General features: G+C 40.2%; 1 long non-coding RNA gene across 1 annotated transcript in view; it reads left to right on the plus strand.

Annotated features, from left to right (window-relative positions):
- Nucleotides 1–13432, plus strand: part of LOC146812090 (uncharacterized) — a 184558-nt gene extending 171126 nt beyond the window's left edge. Inside the window, exon 4 of the long non-coding RNA XR_014965863.1 lies at nt 13340–13432. This is a non-coding gene — a long non-coding RNA (uncharacterized LOC146812090). The remainder of the gene's footprint in view (nt 1–13339) is intronic.
- Nucleotides 13433–22067: the final 8635 nt, after the last annotated feature.

Genomic DNA, 22067 nt, shown 5'->3' on the forward strand with positions numbered 1-22067 from the left:
AGGTAAAGCAGAGTAGCAAATAGTAGAATAGCGTACACTGAATGCTGTACAGTGGATTATAGAAGAGTGGAGTGACATGGAGTGGAATAGGGTATAGTGGAGGGGTGTACAGTGGAGTAGCGTAGAGTGGATTAGGGTACAGTGGATTAACGTAGAGTGGCAGGGCATACATTGAAGTGGCATAGAGTAGAGTCGAGGAAGCTGTTATAAATTGGAGTGGCGTCTCAAGCATGAGTGGAGTGCTGAGTCATACTGTGTTGAAAACGTTCGTAGAGTGGAGTAGAGTGTTGTACAATAGAGTGTATGGGCATAGAGTTGAGTGCAAATTTGGACAGTGAAGTATACAGGGATAGAGTGGACTACAGTCCATTAGAGTGGCATAGAGTCTATTCGAGTTTTATAGAGTGGAGTTATAAAGAGTGCAGAAGAGTACACTGGAGTGTCCTAGAGTGGTGTAGCATACAGTGGAGTGGCATAAAGTAGAATAGCATAGAGTTAAGTAGCTTAGACTGCAGTGGTGTACAGTGGAGTGGAGTACAGTGTAATAGCGTACAGTGTAGTAGCAAACAGTGGACTGGCTTAAAGAGTAATAGCGCATAGTGAACTGGTGTACAGTACAGAGTTGTATAGTGAAGTGGTGTACACTGGAGTGACATACACTGGAATGGGGTTGAAAGTGATAGTATACAGTGAAGTGATGTACAGTGGTGTGGTGTTCAATAAAGTAGCATAGAATGGAGTGGGGTAGAGTTGAGTGGCATACACTGGCGTGGCATAGAGAGGAGTAGCATACAGTGAGGTGGGATACAGTGGACTAGCATAGAGTGGAGTGGCATACAGTCGAGTGGCGTACACTGAAAAGACGCAGAATGGAGTTGCATAAAGTCTAATAGCGTAGAGTGGAGCGGCGTAGAGTGGCGTGACGTAGAGTGTAATCGTGTATAGTGGAGTAATGTACAGTGTAGTGGTGTATAATTTAATGATGTAGACTGAAGTGGTGTACAGCAGCATGGGATAACATAGCAAACAGTGGAGTGACCTAAATTGGAGTGGGGACCAATCGAACACCATATAATGAAGTGGCATAGAGTGGAGGGTCATACACTGGAGTAGCGTAGAGTTGAGTATCGTACAGTGGAGTGGCATAGAGTGGAGTGGCGTACAGTGTAATGGCATAGAATGGAATAGCATATACTAAAATAGCATATAGCGGAGTGGCATACACTGGAGTGGTGTACATTGAAGAGGCGTAGAGTGGAGTTGCATAAAGTGTAATAGAACAGAGCGGAGTTGCATAGAGCGAAGTGTTGTACAGTGGAGCGGCTTAGAGTGTAATAGTGTATAGTGGAGTAGCGGACAGTGGAGTAGCTTATAATGGAGTGATGTAGACTAGAGTGCCGTATATTGGCATGGGGTACAGTGTAATAGCATACAGCAGAGTGGTGTTCATTAGCGTATTTTCCAATCGAATAGCGTAGAATGAAATTCCGTAGAGTTGAATGCCATGCACTGGAGAGGTGTAGAGTGGAGTACCATACAGTGGAGTGGCATACAGTGGAATAGCATACAGTGGAGTGTTGTAGAGTGGAGTGGCATATGGTGGAATACAGTAGAGTGAAGTGGCATGCAGTAAAATGGTGTAGAGTGGAATAGTGTATAGTGGAGTAGCGTCCAATGGAGTGGCATACAATCGAGTGACATAGACTGGAGTGGCGTACAGTGTCATTGCGTACAGTGTAATTGCGTCAAGTGGAGTGGACTTAAGTGGAATAGCATATTGTGGAGTGGATACAGTGGCATATGGATGTATGTGATTTTTAGCAACATTGTAGATTATGGTGTGCAGAGTAATGCAAAACAGCGAATTGCGCAGCCTTGAGTTTCTCTAGATTTTCTAATCAGTGCACAGCCGTGCAGGGTGGCCTTGCATTCCTTTGTAAATCTGACTTAAGTATTGCATTACCCAAGCAACACAATGAGTGACCCAAGGGTACCGCAATCCAATAATACATCTAGACCTTAGTTTTATTTTGGGCTATATTATACCGCGATAACTTTGCAGTATACTGTGGAACATGGCGATGACAAGCGTGTATGTAATTGGGTAATTGCAGTTTTTAGTGAATGAAGAGAAAGCCCATTTTTTTACTACTCTTTGGCTGTGTTCCGTGTTAGGGCTTTAGATATAGTAAGTAGTAGGTCCCTACCTGTTACCACTTTAATAAAGTGGTAAAAGGTAGGGGAATGTATTTCTATCTTTTTATATATTTTTTTAATATATTTTTAAATACGTTTATGGCAATGTACTGCAGTACTTTCACAAAATTCCCTAAAATTCTGTGAAAGTACTGTGGTGACAGATATCACGAAGTTTAAATGGGTTAGAACTTTAAGAATACTAACCCTACTTGACTGCAGTACTCGAAAAGCATCATCTCTGCACCATAATGTATAATCCTGCCAAATATGTAAATCCATTCATCTTTTATCTCACTATGTCAAAATAGTTTTTGGAAAATACATTAGTGGAAAAACGCTTTTGGGGACCCCTTTTATCTTTGCACCCCTTAATGATTCACCACAAATATTTACATTGTCTCAAAATGTAGAAATTGCTATAGGTCTGGAAAATTTTGTGGTGATTCGTCAAATGGGTAGAAAGTTATTAGGGAGGTAATATCCGAGGAATTCATATAATTGGGAATACTAACTATACCTACAGAGTAGCAATCAGACTTAATGTGATTTCTTTATTTTTATCTATTGTATTTGCTATGTATTCGTTTATTCGTTTACATGTTCATGTGACCATAAATGTGTCCTCTAGTTTTTCATATAATAATTCTGAAGCTTTATATATGCACTCTAGTTTATTTTTTGGGCTTCTTGCTACTTAGTAGGATTGAAAGTCAATTGTTGTTGTAAAAATTGCGATTTTTATTTTTCCTAATGGCCAATTATCATGACCTCCATATAGTAGTTTGCGTAACTCACTGCTAGGTCTCTTTTCCATTTTGTTGCATAGGAGTACATAAGGAAGATGGTTTTTGTTTGGTTTGTGAAACACAGTTTTATTTTGTGAACCAGAGAGCTTGCAATGAAAATGCATGTAGATTAAGATGTATTCTATTTGTTATGTATTTGTTTATAGGTTTCCATTAGCATGTGACCATAAATGGGTCTTTCAGTTGTTCATGTAGTAAATCTGAAAGCTTACATATGCAGTCTAGTTTATTCTTTGGGCTTCCTTGCTACTTTTAGTAAAATTGTGCTAAATATGAAGGCCAAAGTGAATGAAAGGCAATAATTGTTATTCTTATAAAATATGTGATTATTATTTTCTTACCTAGCGACTAATTATTATGTCCTCCCAATAGTAATTTGTGTGGCTCACTGCTAGGGAACTTTTTCATTTTGTTGCACAGGGGTGCATAAAAAATGTTTTTTACTTGGCTTGTTGGGCCAGTTTTATTTTGTGAGCCAGAGAGAATGCAGAGAAAACGTATGCAAATTATGATGTATTCTATTTGTTATGTATTTATTTATAGGTTTCCATTAGCATGTGAGCATAAATGGATCTTTCAGTTGTTCATGTAGTAAATCTGAAACTTTGTAAATAATTATATGCAATGGTGCACCCAATCATTAAGAAATCCATAATTCTATATGTTTTGAAAACTTCCTTTATTGAATTTATTTGGGTGTGTTCTATAAAAACAGCCTGAAAGCAGCCAACGCATTTCGTTCAAAAGATTTGAACTTCCTCAGGGCTGCAACAATGCACAAAAAATATACATAAAAGTCAGTTATACATACAAAAAAATCACATGAACAATTAATCAATTTATACAGCAGTTAAAAGGTCGTCCTATTGTTAGAACTGTCAAAGTTCTACACCATTAAAACCAATTGAACTCACATGACAACATGTGCATAGGAAATCCCACCATAAAAAGGGGGTCCTACCCAACACCTCATGCGCCACAGGCAAATTCCAGAGCCAGAGTGTGAACGTCTGAAACAGCAACATAATAGTGACTCAACCCCTCTGGGCAAATCAGTTAATCCCCCTGTGCCTAACAAAAATGAATGTGTCCTTGTGTAATGCAACTGGTGCTCGTGTAAAGCGCTCTGATACCCGAAGCTTTTGAGTCAAGTTTGCGCTTTATAAAACTCCGTAAAAAAAAAAGAATGTGAGAGAGGAATACATAATTCATAGATATACTTTGCTCAGTAGTTTCACAAAGCGATATATGTTAATACTGCCCAATGTGATACTATATTGGAAACGTACCTCATAATTATGAAATAATGCCTGCATCAGCCAGTAATTAATTTCTCATGGTTCAATTTCCATTTTCATCATGATAAAAGAAAGCAGTCTTCAGAACATCATGAAAATCTCATGATTCCTTTGTCACATACATCATGGTGCAACGCCACAGTCACCCGAATCTTAGGGAGGATAATAGCGTTCCCCACTGTCGACACCCAGGAAGATTAAATTCATATTCTAGTATATGGGGTTCATAAGCAGCTGCTAATCATCAAAATAGATTATTCTCCAACTTAATCTTATAACACAATCAATAAAATCATAAATGTGCACCACAACTCCAAATGCTCGCTCCACTTAATCTGACCCCACTCATCATGCCCATTATTGATTGCATGGTTTTTCTTAAAACTTGATCACACATTTTTCAACATGTGAGCCCTCGGGTCAAGTGAAACCAATGCAGCGAAAGGAAGGAAAGAAAATGAGGAAAGAGTGTAATGACCCCACTTGTGGTGTAATCACTAGGAACACAGTGATGGGAACCAGTTACACAATGGGTAGGCAATAATAATAATAGCTTGTGGCAAGTGCAGTTCTTTATCATTCCTAGCCACCTACGCAGACAATAATATGAAAGGCATGTCACCTACAAGATGTGTTCCTCGCATGCTCGATTATAAAGATGGCCCACCCCCTAACATGATTGAGGGCATAAAAAGAGCACACCACCTTAGGGAAGGAAAGTAATGGAAGAGTGTAATGACCCCACTTATGATATGATCAATAGGAACACAGGGATAAAGACCAGTTGCAGAATGGGTAGGCAAGAGCAATGATAGCTTGTTACGAGTGCAATCATTTCTTATTCCTACCTAACTACAATAATAATAACAAGGAAGGTATATCATCTATGAAACGCATTCTTCGCATACTTGATTTATAAGGATGCCCCATTATCCAACGTGATCGCATGATGGGCATAAATACAGCACACTTATACCGAATTCTAGAGAATATTTCCTCATGTCCCACTTTATATTATCTGAACTAGGGCTTACATTAGGGTAAAATACAATTGCCCTTAGCCTTACCACATTAGTCCTGCGTTTTACTAAAAATATGCCAAGCCCTCACGTTATACTGATAACTATATAGCAGATCAACATAGCTAAAGAAACACAACTCATACCCATTCCTCACCTATATAGAGGATTGTTTTTGGAAGATGCTTTGCCACCATATTACCTGCGCTCATATGCCCACACAGTAAATGTTAAATTCTGCAAGAGCAGGAGCGCATTATAAAAGTCCCCTCCCCCTACAGGCTCTCAGCACACTCAAAATATATTGTGAATGCCCTAGTTGGGGCGCTTGCTGCATGAGTATACCAGCACATAGGCTTAACCCTAATACAAAGCCCAAAGCCCCTGCCCAGAGATACACCACCATTCTTTAAACTTCCCACCCTATGCGTCACATCATCCCTGAATCGCACATAAAGTTGAAGGCAATGTCCAAAAAGCAAACATAATCCATGTAACCCACCATTACAAGCGCCTCCCCCACCATCCAGATCACATATCAGACCCAGTTGTTCTTGCTACCTCACGGGAGTCAATGTCTGCTACCGGCAGTGCAGTGTACCATCCCACAAATTGCTTTTGGAAAACAAGTTGTGCCCCAATCAGGAGTGCTTTAATGTCTATGCATTGGCCTTCCAATTTAGCTGCATAACACATGTGCTATAAAGCTCTGTGGGAGAGCAACAAAAGATCAGTACCCCCCTCTCCCCGTAATCACAACCGTCACCAACCCTGGCTGACATATTGGAGAGGGCTCATGATACTTAGGACCTCATTTTGATGGTGGTCGAATCACACACTGACAGGCCATTGTTGGCGGTCCGACCGCCGACGGCACTCTGGTCTGACTGCCGGATTAAAAACCCAGTGGTTGGATCCACAGCCATTCGGGGGGAAAACCGCCGCCTCTGCCAGGATCGGTGATCCCCGACGGCGGTCGAAATTGTATTCCCGAAAGGCGACGGTTCCTAGGCAGGCACGCCTTTGGGATTACAATATACCTTTCCAACACCCTTTTCATGTCAGGAAGACCACCATAAAAAGGCTGTTGGAAACGGAAGTTGGGGGCCCCACACAGGGACCCCGTCCATCGTGGGCTACTGTAGAGTGGCCCTGGGGACACATGTAGTGTGCCCCTACTCACCTCTATGCACTGGGTGTCATGCACAGCATACAGTGCATGAAGGTGCAGGAGGGACGTCAAACCACAGCAGCTTGCGCTGTGGCACTTTTACTTGACTGCAGCACAAGCCGCCATGGTATGGAGCACTTTCCGACTGCCAGCACGGCGGTCATATAATAATGCGGCAGTCGTACCGCCTCATGCTTGTCGGGCGGTCTCCTGACCACAGCAAAAGGGGATGCCGGTCCGACCATCACTATCAATATGAGGCCCTCAGAAAGCCTGCGATATATCTTATAAGCAATGGTCTAGAAATCTTTGCACAGAGCATTCATAATGCCTAATATGTCACAAGACCCAATTGAAGGCTCCTGCATGAACGAGCTCTACAGATCGAAGTATCACATTTTCCAGCATGTAATCAAATCGTGTACGCGCAACCTGTGCACACGGCTTACTGAGAATTTCCACACCTCTCATATGATGCCAATAACAACCGGGACAAGCAAACAATGCAAATTCATGCTATTTAGATATCTTAGTGCATAATATTGCTGCTAGTGCAGACCACACCTTTTCTTAAAACACTGCTTCCCAAAATGTGTTTAAGAGAACATCAATACAAGCAGACAGCCACATATTAGTGCGGAACCCCGCTTGTTCTATAAAACTACTTGCAGAGTTCATTTAAGGGAAAAACTTTACAAACTAAAATGACCTATGTGGATGCGGAAGCACCACCAATTCTTTAGAGACTACTTTCAGAATCCCTTCAAAGAAAAACCACAAAGACCAGGATGCCCCGTGTTTGTACAAAAGCACAGAACAAATCCCTGTGCCCAGAAAGCATCACTCGGCACATTCCATACCTCCAAAAGGGACAACATACCATAGTCAGAGTGTCCCATAGTAATAGGAACAGAAGTCCATCAAAAAGGGGACCACTATATTCGCCAGAATGCCCCATAATTATACAACCACCACAAGATCCATCTCCATATTCCAGGTAGGATCCACTCGGAAAATAGCATTTCCCAATAAGACACAAAAAGTGCCTCCAAATACGGCATTTCAGTCCTATAAACGTATTATAAACCGCAGATCTAAGTGTTACACATTATTGCCTGCAGAGCAAAGAATTAAGGCACCAAGGATATATCTGTCTGATGTCACCCCAGAAAGTGATGGAACTCATTGTTAGTGTTGTACTCTAACTGTGTTGCTTTCAGGCAACAAATCGATTTAGCCTCTGTTTGTCTCAAAAACAACATCTTGTCACCACCCCAGACGTCCTCTGTAACATGATCAATCCCATAGGTGTACCCTCCTATAATGATTGGACATGGGGTAACTGCTATCCCCATTTTTAAGGGCTGTTAAATGCCCCTGGATACATATCTTGCAATTCTGGTAAGTGCTTTCAACATAAATCGTATTATCCTTGCAACCTATCACGTAGATCACAAAACATGTGTTGCAATTAATAAAATTAATAAAATGTTTAATTGTGCACCCTTAGTGTTATTTCTACCATACGGTCATGTTACAATTGTTGCAAGTGTAAAACTCCAACGGTTTAGACGGTAGTCAGGAACTGTTCTGTCGTGAGGCCGTTACATAACTGAGGCACCAAAACCCCCTTAAGCTGTGCCCCCACCTATAGACTACCCTAGGGTTCTTGTCAATCTCATTTGCAAGCCTGGAATTTCTAAAAAAAACGGTGCCAATGTTTTCCTAGGATCCTAAAGACATACTCACTGTGCATGATATACTTGGTGATAAACATCAGCTTATCATGCCCCTGTCTCGTCTTTCTATCATCAGTCTTAAGGGTTGACTCCGTCAGCACTACCTAAATCTTACGTTTGGCCAGTGTTAGCTTGTTGACATCATACTTCCTATTCAGTTTGATGTTTCTCTGTTTGTTATCCTTGAGATATTGTTGGTGATTCTCTGTGATCTTATTCAGAATACCATCATTCTTATCAATCAAATCCTTAGAATCCATTGCATCAATCTATTTCTCTAAACTCTCTATATCCAATTGCAATTCAGCCACCTTAATATTGGCATGTTTTCTGTACCTTACATATGCAGTCTAGTTTATTTTTTGGCTTCCTTGCTACTTTTAGTTGTATTGTGCTACAGGATATCACTAAGATGAAAAACATCACTTAACAAATACTTACTCCACTTAATCCGAATCATCAGCACCACTAATATGTAATACTGCGAAGTTTTATAAAAATCAAGCTGCCAGTTTTCGTACTACCCGAAATTCAAAAGTCTATGGAAAATGCATTGAATTTCAACCCCATATTGGGACCCCCTTTTTTCTTTGCACCCCCTTGACAAAACACTGCTAAACTTTCAGTGCTCCCAAAATTAACCTGGGGCAGCAGGTCTGCAAAGTTTCATGCACATTTGGTTGCAAAGGTATTATCGGACACATATCCCCCAAATCCCTATCTTATGTCACCCTAAACATAACCACCTACTGGCGACCGTCCGTAAGTAATATATATATATATACCAGTAGGCATATAGTTAGGACCTAGTTTTCATAGAAGTAGGTTTGTTTTGCTAATAACTTTGGCTCTCTGTGACAAATTTTTTCAAAATGTTCAAAAGTAGTCTGTCACTCACCTTAGCTGCTTAGCTAGGTTAGGTTTCAGGGTGATTCGTCCAACACAGGCAAAAAAAAAAAGAGGGAATCCCAAAACACTTTTTTCTCCATGCTATTTCCCATCACAGCTCGAACTGCTGAACAGAATTACACAAAATTTGGCAGAAAGCTAGCTCTTGGTCCAGAAAGATCTCTATTTGTAAATTGGTGTAAATCCATACAGCAGTTTTGGAGTTAATAAAGAAAAAAAATTTATGTACATCTAGGGATGCTGAGGTTCCGCAGATCCAACAGATCTCATACTGAGATCTGATTGTCTACCACAACTTTAAACAGGAAGTGATGGCAACCATCTTGGGACTCTAGACTCGGCATGAGTCCCACAAATGTTAATAAAAACCACAAGGGGCAGAGTATTAATACCCTGGCCTTAAAGGAGTGGTAGTGTGGTCCCACAGGGACTCAGTCTTGGCAAAAAATGTTTTTTTATTTTGGCGTGAAATCATGGCAAATCTGTGGCAAAACTTAAAGCTTAGACCCCTGAGTGTGCCACGTCCCTGGGTAATTAATAAATAATAATAGGGGGCTGCATGAGGCCCCCCTCCTCAGGAAGAGATTGTCCACAGTGGCTTCATTCCCTGGGCCCGTACTAAATTTAGAAGGGAAAGGGGGCCATGTGGCCCCCTCCTGGGGTCAATTTTGCCTTCGGAAACCTCATCCCCCAGGCCCAGCCATGTTATACCTGGGAGGGGGCCAGGTGGCCCCCCTACCGGGCTGTTTTGGCCCCAGGGAACCCATCCCTGGGGACTGGTCATTGTGTAAAAAAAGGTGGAGGGAGCATTCAGCCTCCCTCCCGGGACATTTTGGCCCCTGTGGCCCCATCACCAGGGGTCCGGCCAAGGTAAATAAGGAGTAGGGGGCACACACCCCTACTTCCTGATAAAATTTTGGCTCAAGAGACCACATCCCCTGGGGCCTGCTGTGATAGTAAGGGAGAGAAGGGCGGCTAAACCCTCCTCCCTGGGCCGATTTTGGCCCCTTGTACCCCATTTGCCAGGGTTTGACTGGAATAGCAAAGAGGAGGGGGGCACGCAGCTCCCCTCCCAGAACCATTAATAGCCCTGGAGACCGCATCCCTCAAGGCCAACTACTACTATGTCCAAGGATGTCCACCCTTGGAACTTAGCGGTTTCCCTGCCTGCACTGGGACAGGCAGGGAATCCTGTCCTTGATCTTGCTTTGCGGGAGCCATTTCAAAGGTCCCCGCCAAGCAAGAGCAAACACGAAGTCTGCTCACAGCTATTGGGAGCTTTAAAAATGTTCCTGCCAGTTGGGAGCGGATATCAGATCAGTTTCCCTGCCTGCAGTGATGCAGGCAGGGAAACAGATCTGAATATTGCACCCGCCAGCAGGGAGCAGTATTTTTAGCTGCTCTCTGTGGCGGCAACAATGTTAGCTCCCACTGAATACAGAAACTAGCTGGGGCCAGGTGGGCAATGGGGACTATATGGCAGGTGCCTTGAGTGGGCACCAGGGCACCCAGCCTTTGTTGGCCGGACCCCAAGAATCAGTTCCTGGGGCCATAATCATCCCTCCCCCTTACTAATTTACTGGGCCATGTGGGGATGGGGTCCTCAGGGTGATAGAAGGGGGCCCGAGTGCCCCCTCCCCATATACAAACATTGCTGGGCCCCGAGAGATGGGGTCCCGGAGGCAACATCAGACTGGGGAGTAGTCTGTGTGGCCTCCCTCCATATTTAGAAAGGGTGCTGGGCCCCGGGGGACTGCGTGCCCCTCTCCCTGTTTACATTATGGACTGGACCCGAAGATGGGGTCTCCGGATTTGAAATTGGCCTGGGTAGGGGGGCTGCATGCCCATATATTTACAGTGGTGGGTCCCAGGGGGCAAAAATTGCCCAGGGTGGGAGACCACGTACTCTCTCACCTAAAGAAATGCACCACGCTCTGGTGGATGGGGTCTCTTGGGCCAAAATTGGCTCAGGTGCAGCATGCCCCCCTCCTGGGTTGGTTGCCTTTGGGGTGTTGGCCACAGGGCCTGGCCAGGTCTTTTGGCCTAACCCCAGCTGCCCATGACTAAAGACAGTGCACGGCGTGGGGTTGGCTGTATGCAGGGAGTTAGCCACAGGGCCTGGCCACAGGCCCTGCGGCTGTTCCCCGCCATGTACAGCCAAAGGCTGTGAACGACAGTGGTTAATTTTAGGAATGGTAATTTTCCTTTACGTTAAAAAAAACTAGAAATTCACTGAAAAAAACAAAAGTTACATGGATGTTATAATTAGGAATTAGTATTAAAAAACAGAACTTCACTGAAAAAAACAAAAGTTACATGGATGTTATAGTTAGGAATTAGCATTAAAAAACAGAAATTCACTGAAAAAAACAAAGGTTACAGGGACATTATAGTTAGGCAATGGGATTTATGAAACCTTTGACATTTAATTAAAAAACAAAGGTTACAGGGACATTATAGTTAGGTTCTGATTTCACACACTCATAACCATAGAAATTCAGCAGTTATAGTTAGTGTTATCTTAAGTAACTATATGTCGTGCCCTCGTCTTTCACTGCTAATTACCCCACATATTACATCACTCATGACATCATCTATGACATCATTGATAATCTCACTGCAATACTTGCTTAAAATTATTGATAAGAATACTGCTGTTATATTTATTATATGTAGATAGTTTGTGAATACTTTTTACATTGTTTGTTATGTTTTTGAGCTGTATATATAATATGAGGTTGGAAATGTTTTTTTACAGATTTTTTTTGTTAGTGTACAAGCCTTCACTTATATTTAGATGCCTTTTTTAGGTCTCTCCCGTGACAGCACATATGCTGACTGCGGTCTCCCTTGTGCGAGATATTGTAAACAACAAGGAACTTTCAGCCCGCGCATTGTTTTACTTTGATTGGCTTCATTGTCACTCATATCTGCTGCCTTCTAATTGGTCAGTGGATTGTGGCTTCACTGCCTCTCCTTTCTACTTGTGCATAGATGAAGTACTGATTGCTTCAGCTTGATTGCTGTGCTTTTGCCGATTATGCTATGATTGAGACACTACTTTCATTTTTCTTCTTCCATGTCCTCCCTGATGAACCTTTTGCCATCTGTAACTATGTTTTACTATGCCACACACAATTCAAAGAAGCCTTTTTTTAAATTTGAAATAGATGTTTATTTTGACAGATGTTATCTGCTTGTATTGTGACAACAGATGTTATCTGCTACCAAATGTAGTTTCACTAAGACTTGGGCAGGAGTGAAATTGCTTTCTTCATGTAATAGGATTTTTTTGCAATTTTGTTTGCATGCATGGGGAGAGCAACTGATTTACTCAGAATCACAGGGGTATTGTACTGAGACCTGATAAGGTTTGGCAAAGCCAATAGCTCTCTCCTTTAAGACCATTGGCTCTCCCCATTGCCTTTTGTTAATGCTGTACAACATGGGCATGGCCAACTTTGGCAATGATTTGTAGCTTAGCTGTATAGCAGTGTGGCTACTGTGCAGCATGGCTAACAATAATTTTAAAAAAGGACTATGATGCATCCAGCACTAATGCACTTCTAAAAACAAATACAATAAAAAGCTAATTTGCCCTGGCTGCATCCTAGCTCTTTTGTAAATTATTTTTCACCACACTGCAAACCATCCGTACTCCAAAGCTTGTTTTAAAAATAAAATGTTTTAGTTATAATTTTACCAGCATTACTTTTCATTTTCTTTTTGTAAACATTTTTTTATGGAGTGATTTTAAATTAATTTCTTTCTGACCTTTTATGGTGTCCTATGACTGTGGAATAATTTTGTGGATTTACTCTTTGGGTATTTAATTTTTGCATTTTTTGGGTTATCGTTTCTCTGCTTTTGTAGATCGGTCATGGTGGATTGAGAAGTATCATGGGTATCATAAACAGAACCATAAATTAATTTTAACATTTAATTTTGGGTGAGAAATGTTTGCTATGTTTATACTTCAGTATTAGTTAGCCTTTTTAAATTAAATGTTGTATATTGAATGCAAGTTCATATAATGTCTGTTGCTTGGAATATTTTAACTGCTGTGACTTATTTAATTCCATATATTTATGTTTTTACTTATGATACTACTTATATGATGGCTAGGAGGATGAACTGCAGATGCACCTCCCCACATACAAAGTTGCAAAATACTGTCTGTTCTTCATAATGTAAACAGGTGCTTCAAGAGAGATGAAATGGCCATCAAACACCTCAATAGCAGGAAAGTTCTAAGTGAAACAACAAAGACCCTCGAGCACCAGAAAACAGTAAGTCCAAATCTTTATCAAAGTTGAAACTTGTATATTTCATATTCCACCACTCTAACCAACTCGTGTTTCATTTTGTTGGAAAAACTTCCTCAGGACTAGAAAATCACACAATACATAATAATAAAGTATTCCTTTCATATTAAACAAACAAATTCATACTTAAACCTAATTGCATAAAGAAAGGGAAAGTATTCTGTATTAGTTTGTCAAGTCAAGTCAAGCTTTATGCGCTATGTTTCCATTGCATAAAAGTCACACAATAAAATTGATAGAAACATAACACATTAGAGCTTAAAACAGTACATTATATTTGGCGTTAAAATTCATATACCAGGATACATTCATAGTTAAAAACTCTCCATCATATCTAGCACAGAGATACATACAATATTAAAGTGCTAAATAATGTATCCAATAGCAGCAAAATCAGGAAACATATCAAATTCATCACACAGATTGCCAGAACAAAGAGAACACATAAAAGCATAATATATCACAGGAATATACTAACATTTCCTAATTTGGGTAGCTCATTCCTAATTACATGGACCAATTAAACCTACACATTTCCCTCATCATGCCAATTGAGTTTTGTCCTGCGTAACAAGGCTGCCCGAAGAAAAGAGGTCATTATATAACACACTACGGGTTTATCAAGGCGTTGTAAAAAGTGTAACACAGCCTTACGGTGCAATTCTCTCCTACTGCGTAAGAAAGGAACTAAAATATGGTGCCTCTGCTGCTTATAAAAATGGCAAAAGAACAAACTATGCTCAGTAGATTGATGGGGTATTCCATCACACGGACAATGGGAAAAATTATCATAGGAATAGGAGTTAGCAGGAAAACTCATCATCAAAGCGTTGAGACTCAATCTGAATTTCACCAACATAAAACGATGCTGTAATTTAGAAACAAATGCCAAATAGGAGTGGAACCCATGGCCCAGAGGGAACAGAATGGTATGAGACTACAGTGGGCTTATTCTTATACTTATCCCATCTTTTCCTAACTGCTGTAACCAAAAAAAGCCTGTTTCAGCTTAGCCCTTTTGTAAGATAGACAATTTTCAGGGGCGTCGAACAAATCGCTCAATCCCAGTTCTGTCAAAGTTGTCTGAACATACTTTAACCAGGGAATCTCCTTATCCAGATCTAATTTGAGGCAATCTTTTAAAACTTCTTTGTTTAACATCACTGTCTGTCTGCGCCATATAGAATGCTACTGTAACAATGGGGCAAGACGTAAGACGGCTGCTATATATGGAAGACCCAGCTAGCTATGGCACTGATAACTGCAGCAACTTTTGGGAAGTGATAGAAGACTCTAAAGAAAATAATCCTCCACATGTTGGAGAGAATCAATATCTGGCATGCCCCAAACTGCAGCACCATACGTGAAAATGGCCTTTGCTTTTGCCTCATAGATTAGCAGAATCTCTGGAATAGGTCTATTAACAACTTTTTTTGAAAATTTAAATAATGCTGCAACACTTCTTTCAAAAGGGAAGGCCCTATTTGCAACTATATCCCTCCATTCATAATTACTATCAAAGATTATCCCTAAATGGAGTGAGGAATCAACCACCTTAACTTTGCGCTGGGCTGCACAGAAGAATGGGCATTTTTTTTATGAGGACCAGTGATTAAGATGCTCAATTTTGTCTCATTAACGTGAAGACCTAGGGCAGCCATAAAACGAGTATACTCCTCAATTAGTCTCTGCAGTGCTCTTGGAGTTCTTGCCAAGAGGACTGCATCATTTGCATAAAGGAGGCTAGGGAGAGAGGATGACTCAATATATGGTACATCCTTAGCGCTTATCCTTATAACCATCTCCACTTGATTCATATAAAGGGAGAAAAGAAAAGGAGAGAGTACGCAGCCCTGCCTCACCCCCCGTTCTGTATCAAGTGGTTTTGTTCACAGGGGAGCATGACTTTGACCTAATGTGGATTAGAAGGCGTTGTGCTATCCTTCCACTGCATTGTTGGTTTTGCCATGTTGGGCCATGATACCGTCACACAGGTTCCACCATGGTATTTGAAAGGGGGGTTGGTGCCTGTGGCCAGAATGGTACAATCTGCCACCCTAAGTGTCTTCAAACTTGTCCATTGGGGCACTTAGCTTTTGCCTATGGGTTTGGAAGGAGGGAGATCCTATGCGGAGGTTGTAATCGTTAGCTAGTTCTGTGACTGGTATATATGCTAGGCCTATAACTGTTTTATCATAACCAAATTGTCTGGTGAATATTCTATGCTCAGGGCTTCATTATAATGTCGGTCGGAAAGCATTCTGACCGGCTCGGGTTCAGTGAGTCCGGCAGACGGATTACGATGTTTCTGAACACCGTTCAGTTGGACTCCCATTTACTTCAATGGGAGCCCGTGTTCCGACCGACAACACAGGCTCCCATTAAAAAAAGGGGTGGTTGCGAAAAACTTTGCACCCTGTGGCGGGCACCCAATGGTGCCTGCCACACTGTGCATGGTTGGAAAGAGTGGTCCCATGGGTACCCTCACAGGCCCCAACCGGAGGCCTCCAGGTGAATGGGAGCCTGCTACGGCCCCCAAAGTCAGCTTCCGACAGCCTTTTTGTGTCGGACAGACCAATTCAGAAAGGCTGTCCGAATCTGACATCGTAATACGTCATCGGAAACGAGGTCCATAGACCTGTATGATTCGGCTCCGACCAACTCGGAGTCTCCGAATGCCGGTCGGAACCAATTCGGAATGACCGAATGGTTCCTTTCCATCGTAATCGGTTGGTCGGAAATGTTTCCAAGTCAGTTGGAAACATAGGTTCAGATTCCGACACGGGTTAGGAAAATCCGAATGCCGTTAGGAGCCTTTCCGACTGACATCGCAATGAGGCTCTTAGTTCAGATTTGTGGCGGTGTCTCAAGTGCTTTGTTTGAAATGGTAATAGCAGCCTTGTATGGCTGTGAGGGGGTAGATTTTTTAAATTGTTCGCATTATTGCTTACTTGAAATCTAGTATGATTGCTGGGGGGTAGTATTTTTTTGTTCTTTCTTTAAGACTTAGTAATTTATAGTAGGTAGCACTTTGCTTGTTGGGGAGCAGAGTGTACATTATGGGTATGTTACTGTAATGAAATTAATCATGAATGGCGTATATCAGTGTGAATGGTGGAGGGCACAATTTAAAGGTGCCATCCATTATGCATCTCTGAGTTTGGCTTATGCTGAGGAGGCTATTGTCTGTTGCATATACTATAATTCTCCCATCATTTGTATTGTCATACAGGTGGAATATTTCTTCAGTATGTTTAGTGGATACATTTTCAGAACTGCCTATGTCTTTGTTTCTTCCGTGTCAGCAGGGGTTTCTCTTGTGGCCTTTTTGATGCATGCTACTAATCTTTTTACATTGGGGATTCCAGGCATTTACCCTGTCATTTGCTCAGGAATTTTTATAAGTATATTTTTTTTTATTGATCCTTTGGGTTCTTGGGAGCTAGAGCTTGCTTCTCTCAGGTCTTGGGAAACCTTTTACTTCAAGCCGTGTATATTTGTGTGGTGGTTGTCCTCTCTGACATCAATCATGACATAATTTCAAGGTGAAGCTCTCCCACACCCAGCATTAGCATAATACTATTTTGTATATTTCCAATGTAAATATGTGGAGCTTGTGCTCTCCTGGCTGTATGTATGTCCCATATGTGCTAATAATTGTTTGACTTTTTGGGAAGTGATAAACGTGGCAATGTCTGACATTGTATCTGTAATTGTTAGTGTTGCAGGGATTCCGCTTATGCACAGAACTATGCGCAGGAAACCAGGACCTCAGTGAATTGTGGTGTACCAAAAACTCACCTCAGCACCCAGAACCCCTATCCGACCAGCATCAGTGTCCCATTCGTTATCTGTATCATCACGGACGTCCCAATGTATAGACAACCCAGAACAAGCGACTAAGAGTATTCTCAGGAATGGTGGGAATCAGAAATACCTGTTCGCTATTATACATATATCAATCCACAACAAAGTAATCAGAGACACGGTAAAGTTTAAAAGGTTTATTTTATAAACTACGTGTCCTAAGATGCAGTACTTTGGCTAACATAAGCAGACAAATGATTATAATTAAAACCATCAGCATTGTTACAATACCATAGAAAATGAAAGGAGAAATCATAGTATAAATGACAGTGGCATACAGCCACCTTCCTTTCGCTAGTAAACTAATATTATTAGACTAGTAGAAGGTCTCCTAGGCTTGAATGGGGACCCCCATACCGTAAAGATCAGCTTTCGGTGGATCACATCACAGGATCAGCTTTGCTCTGCGCCTGGAAATGTTCTTCTCCAGACTGTGTTTCAAAACGCATGCAAACTGTAATATTAAAGGCTCTCGACATTCAGGTATTTGCAGCTGTGTGCATATTATGGCTAGAGAGTGGGCCGATCAACCTGGATTCAAATACATACATTGTCTGGCTGCTCAAAGTGTTTTGCACACAATGTTCAGACCAAGGTCGCAGTGCACGTCTAGGGAGGTGAAAAACCGACTGTTCTCATGTGAAGCAAAGGCAAGCAAGCAGTTTCTAAAATAATAACATGTATCTGCAGTGTCGTGTGCAAAAGCAGCAAAAGTGGCAAGATGGCTTTCTAAAAGCTAACGCGCTTATGCTAACATAGAAATGTATGTGGCTACCTTCACTACATTAGAAGTATATATATATTCACTGAAAAAACCATAGGTTCTGGGACGTTGTAGTTAGAAATTAGCATTTAAAAAACCTTAGAAATTCACTGAAAAAACCATAGGTTTCAGAGACGTTATCGTTAGTTGGACATTTGACTCATATAAAACCAAAGAAATTCGCCTGTTATAGTTTAGTTGAGCTAACTATAACTCGCGCGCTCGCAATGCACTGCTGATGATGTCACATATTACAACACTCATGACATGGTCAGTGACATCACTCATGACATCACTGATGACATCTCAAATGATATCACTGATGACATCACTGATGACATCATCCAGTGAATGTGTTTTTCTGTAAACTGTAAATATTTTTCTTATATATCTATGCCAAGGTCTATTGCAGCAAGAGTCGATGTATAAGTGCCTGAATGGATTGTTTAGTAGATGCATGACTGACTCTATAAGTCACTGATTGAATGTATGTTACTGAATGCATGGATTAGTGACTAAACTGTGTGAATGTGTCTATTAGTCTCTCAGTTGGTGTGTAAGCAGGTGCATGGGTTGGTGAGTAGCTACATCAGTGTCTATATGGGTTATTGATTCTTTGTAAGTGTATCTGTATGGGTGTCTGAGTGTCTATCTGGGTGGGTGGGGTGTCTGACGCTATGCATACATGTCTGAATAGCTGTTTCACTGGTTCTATACATTCAAAACTGCATCTCGGAAGGGCTGTATGGGCAGCTAACTGTGTGTACAGGTGTGTTGATTAGTGAATTGATGTCTCAGTTGTATATATGTGAGTAACTATATATGTTTTTAGACAGTATATGTGAGTGTTGGGGTGTATAATTGACTATACGTGAGAGAGAGTGATTGCAAGAGTGTCTACATACACAAATGTGTACTTGTATTAGTGATTGTATAAGAGAGCAAGTATGTGATAGTATTTATATAAATAAGGGAAGTGGTGTGTGTATAAATAAGTCAGGTGGTGTGTGTATATATCTGCATAGGTGAGTACATGGGTGTGTGAATGATTTTTGGCATGACTGAGTAGATGTGTGAGTAACTCTATGGATCAGTAGCACTGTGTGAATGTATGTATAGGTGTATGAGTGGATATTATACTGATGTAATGGTGAGTGACAGCATGTATGAGTGACTGTATCAGTGTGTATCCGGCTCACAATATATAGATAGGAATCAGTGGATGGGTATCGAATATCTGGTATTGGTGTGTCTATGGTTTCAAAAATGTTAGTCTGTATTTTAGAGTGGGTGTATTAAAGGTTATATTAGAGTGTGAAGAGGTGTGTCAGACTATCACGAGGATGATGTCATCAGTGATGTCATCAGTGATGTCATTTGAGATGTCATCAGTGATGTCATGAGTGATGTCATTGACCATGTCATGAGTGATGTAATGTGTGACATCATCAGCAGTGCCTTGCGCGTGCGCGAGTTATAGTTAGCTCAACTAACTATAACAGGCGAATTTCGCTGGTTTTATATGAGTCAAATGCCCAACTAACTATAACGTCTCTGAAACCTATGTTTTTTTCAGTGAATTTCTAAGGTTTTTTAAATGCTAATTTCTAACTAAAACGTCCCTGAAACATATGTTTTTTTCCGTGAATTACTAAGGTTTTTAAAATGCAAATTTTCACTATAATGTCTGTAAAACCTATGTTTTTTTCAGTGACTTTCAAAGGTTTTTTAAATATTGAACTACTATTGTGCTATTTGTCATTACTACTGTTTTTTCTAACTTTTCCACTTCATAGATTAAACTGCAAAACTACTATGTAATGTAATATATTTCACAAATTACAGTGTTTTTAAATAATACAAAATAATTTAACATTCAGAAAAAAAATTTCTTCCTCTTTTTGCTGTCATCAGCTACTACTTAACTTCACTATTAACAGTGATGTCAGAGTAGTTTCATCATGAACAGCAGGGGAAAAAAACCAATCAACTAGATTGTTAAAAAAAAACAAATCCCTAATTCTCACAAATATAATACAAAATCAACACAAATAACACATCCAATACTATTTCCAATCTTCAAATCTTACCTTTACTTCGTAGTTTCTGTGAACATTTTCTCAATACACCAAATAATGTATCAAAAATTTCGCTTTGAAAGCATCCAGTATGAATTCCTTAAAGTATCTTTACACCTTCCCACAAAGCCGAATGGTGTATCTAAAACCTTTGTTTCAGAAATTTCAAGTATAAATTGGGTAATTCATAAGGCAATCTCAGTTTCATTTCCAAGTGCGTATTGTTGCAGTGACTCCAACCATTATTACACTTTAAATAAACTGTATAATGTCCACTTGTGGTAGTTCTTCCAGCATGGAAAACAATAGCAACTGTTGCAAAAGTTCTTCAAGGAAGAGATACTTGACTAGCAACAAAAGTTTTAATTTTGGTTTCCACTTTTCTTCCATTTGGTTCACAGCGTTGTAGCATTATAATCAAATATTTTCCATATCATTGTAGGCATAATGTAGATAGGATTGTTGATTTACATCGAGAACAGATCATCTCGTGATCTGCTTCTTTTAGTTATTTGGAAAATGGTACAGATTTGCAGTCAGGTATTGTCAAATATGGAAATCGTTCTCTGTCAACTATAGTGCTTGAAGTTAATGAACACTGTTCACATTTATGTTCCCATTTGTAACTGAGTCCAAATAAACTCTCAATCTGAATTCCTTCATCTTCTAGCACTCAAAGCATAACCATCAGAAATTCTTGTGCATCTTGTTGTATATTAGCACTGAACGTTAAAGATCCAGTACATGTATCCAACAGTTGGCGAATACCAGAAGCAGAATGGATCTTACTCCTATCAGTTCTCAATTCTTGAAATAAAGTATAAAGTGCCGAACATCATCTTTTTTCCTGACTTTCCATAATTTCACCACAAACATCTTCAAGATAAAATATAACATTTAGAATGACATTACCATAGCAGTTGACACCAGAAGCATTTTCTAATTGGTATCCAACAACATCATCACTTGTTTGTATTTTCTGCTTCTTTACATCTTTTCTTTTCTGTTGATTTTCTTTCTGCTTTTCAACCATAGGTAACTCTTCAACATATTTGCGTTTTGAACACACAACACGTTTCTCATAAATAGGATATTCACCTAAACGGGGAGCATAAAGCCTTCTCAAATGATTATATTATCTTACACAATTAACATCAGCACTAACCTTGTTCTCATCAAAATCAATTAAATACAAACCAGACAACATTCTAACTCAAGATAATGCAACATATACCATTCCCTCTTTAAACACAGTTTTTCCAACATTTACCAAAGCATTATCTACACTTAAACCTTGTCATTTGTGAATAGTTATTGCATATGCTAAACAGAAGGGAAACTGTTTTCTAAGAACATACAAGTCTTTTACAAGCAAAAGATGTGTGGCAGAACGTGCAATCTGTTTTACCTTTGCAATCTGGTCAAATTTTACTTTCAAAAATTCAATTCCATTTCTATTTTGATATTTCACAAAATCAATAACTTTCCCTATTGCTCCATTCACTAATCCTTGTTCTACATTCCGATTACGCTTCAAAATTACCCGACAGTTTAAACATACATCTAAAAAAAATTCTAAGCCAGCAGTTTTTGATACAGATTTTTTCAAAGAATCCAATTTAGTCTGTAGTTTTTCTGAAAGAACAATTGTTATTCCTTGATGCTCTATTTTACCAATAGTTTCAATGTGAACTATTTCTTGATTTTCCAATTTCATAAGCTTTTCTTTCATTTTCTTGTACGTTACTTCTGCTGATGTGTTTTCATTTGTAAACAAGTTCTTTAGTAGACGACTTTGAAAAGCTTGTTTACCATGTTTGCTTAGAACACCAATTCTTACATCTTTTAGAATATTTCCATAATCTTCATCTCTTGCTTGTCGCATGTTCTGAG

The sequence above is a fragment of the Triturus cristatus genome, chromosome 7 (assembly GCF_964204655.1).
Source record: "Triturus cristatus chromosome 7, aTriCri1.1, whole genome shotgun sequence".
NCBI lineage: Eukaryota > Metazoa > Chordata > Amphibia > Caudata > Salamandridae > Triturus > Triturus cristatus.